The sequence below is a fragment of the Crocuta crocuta genome, unplaced genomic scaffold (assembly GCF_008692635.1).
Source record: "Crocuta crocuta isolate KB4526 unplaced genomic scaffold, BGI_CrCroc_1.0 scaffold149, whole genome shotgun sequence".
In the NCBI taxonomy this organism is placed as follows: domain Eukaryota; kingdom Metazoa; phylum Chordata; class Mammalia; order Carnivora; family Hyaenidae; genus Crocuta; species Crocuta crocuta.
Genome location: NW_027551561.1, coordinates 2321822 through 2323920, shown reverse-complemented (window position 1 = coordinate 2323920; position 2099 = coordinate 2321822). Strand labels below are relative to the sequence as shown.

General features: G+C 62.5%; 1 protein-coding gene across 1 annotated transcript in view; it reads left to right on the top strand.

Moving 5' to 3' along the window:
- DOC2B (double C2 domain beta) overlaps window positions 1-2099 on the top strand; it is a 28438-nt gene that overhangs the window by 367 nt on the left and 25972 nt on the right. The window lies entirely within an intron of this gene.

Here is a 2099-nt window from a genome sequence, read left to right as displayed (position 1 = left end):
CGAGCACCAGAAGACCGCGGGGCCGCTTGTCCTTTGTAAAAACCTTGGCGGTTCTTCCTCCTGTGTCCGTGGACCCCGCCGCGGAGCTCTCCCCGGCCATCGACCTTCGCCCACCTGTTACGCCCGCTTTCCACCGCCAGGAAGGGTCCCCCAGCACGCGCCTCCTCCCCTCGGGGCTGATGCCCTAGCCGCAGGGAGTGGGCACGCGCCAGCGTCCCCGGGGCCTCCTGGCCTTTCCGATCTCTGAGGGTGCCTGTCGAGCCCAACCCGCGACCGGAGGGGAAACCGAGGCCGAAGAGGTCGCCGCCTGGTTCTCAAGGGGTTGGCGCGAGACGGGGGTGGGGCTGGGGGGCGTCGCTGCTCGCTAGGGTAGTCCCAGCCGCTCACTCTGACACCTGCCACACCAGCCCTGCCGGGGATGTGGACCTTTCGGGGCAGGGGTCGTTCAAGGGCTTCGCCAAGGCCTGCTCAGCTGATTCCCCCAGGCGTGCTGGCAGCGAAGGTGGCCCCGCCTGGTTTGGGGCTCACAAGGGCCTAGAGGCAGGGGTCTGGAGTTTCCCCAAGCATAACATGTGCTCCTGGAAGCTGAATGTGGCGGTTACCAGTGCCCCTGGGGGAGGCTGCCGAGCCCTCACCGTCCTACCTAGGGAGGCCCCGGGAGAAGAAGGCTGGAGGAGGCCGGGCCTCCAGCCTCCAAGGGGAGGAAACCGCTATGCACTTTCAGTGGGCCTGGCCCACAGCACTCCGGTGGGAACCTGGGGTATTGAGGCCTTGCCCCCAGGCATGGGCGTCGGAAGCCGTCCTCTGCCTCCACTTCCCTGCCAGCTTGGGGAGACTGGGTCCTGAGAGTTGATTGCCCTCAAAGCTGTGCCTCGGATCTTCCCCACCGCCCAGCTCCTGGCACCCTGGGCAAATTGCACCCCTTTACTCGCCATGCATCTGCGAAGGCCCTAACTGGGACCCAAGTCACCCCTTTGGACGCCATGAATCCAAAGCCACCTCTGGAAGAAGGGATAGGAAGCTGTTCCCCTTCCAGCGCCTTTCGTGCTGTGCCAAGGGAGTGAGTGGGCAGGGCAGGCTTCCCCGTGAACTTCAGGGAACCCTCCTGGCACCACCAAGGGCCCTCTGGATGACATGCTGTTATGAGGTGAGAAATCTTGTCATTTCTTTGGGCTCTCCCCAAATCCCCAGACAAGGAGGTGGCCCGAAAGTCCCGAACTCAGGCCAGCTGCCCCATCTCCAGTCCATCAACTCAGCAGCCTGTCACTGAGCACTGTTTCAGCGGCAGAGGGTGGGCCAGAGGGGCGCAGGACAGGGTCTTGGGCCCCAGGGAGCTCACGTGTCCCAGCAGGGGACAGACCCACTTGAGGTGGGCGGCTCAAGGCCGTCCTGGACAAAGCCTCGCTAGCCTGAACTGGGGGCGGGCCACACCCATATCACCAGGCAGTCTGCTGAAAAGAGCGAAGGAGGAGGGCGTGTGGCCGGGCCACGGCCAGCTTGGGCCCCCTTGTCCCCTTCCAAGCCCGCCCCAGGCGCAGATCCTGTCAGTGGCCGAGCAAACGTCCCAGGCATGGGAACACAGAAATCTTGGCTCCTTCCCGTGGTGGGACCAGGCTCTGGGGCGGAACCACGCTTCAGCCCACACCCCAGGCCGAGGCCCCCTCGCGGCTCTACCAGCCAGATCCCTGGAATAAGCCTAAGTGATTCAAGCCAGATGGTTCATTACGGCTTTAGCCAGGGTTATGCTATTTGCTGCCCTAATTATTGGATTATCTCTGTTCTAACAGAAAGAAATGAGGGCGGTTGCTCTGTTGTCCAAGGCTGAGAATGAAATGCCGTTTATTTATTCAGCCTTTTCCCCCCTTTTCTTTAAAGCTCATGCTTTATTAAGACACCTCCAGGCACAAGCACAAAATTCACATGTTCCAAACTGATCTAATAGGGGGCGATGGTGGGAGAAAACGCAGTGAACGTTGGAGTTAGAAGTGGCCTCCCTCCCACGGGTCCACTGGGCGGCCTGGCCAAGCTGGACTTGGCTGCCTGCTGCCCTCGAGGGGGGCCCCGGGCCCAGCCTCTGCATGTGCTGCCCTCCTGCCCCC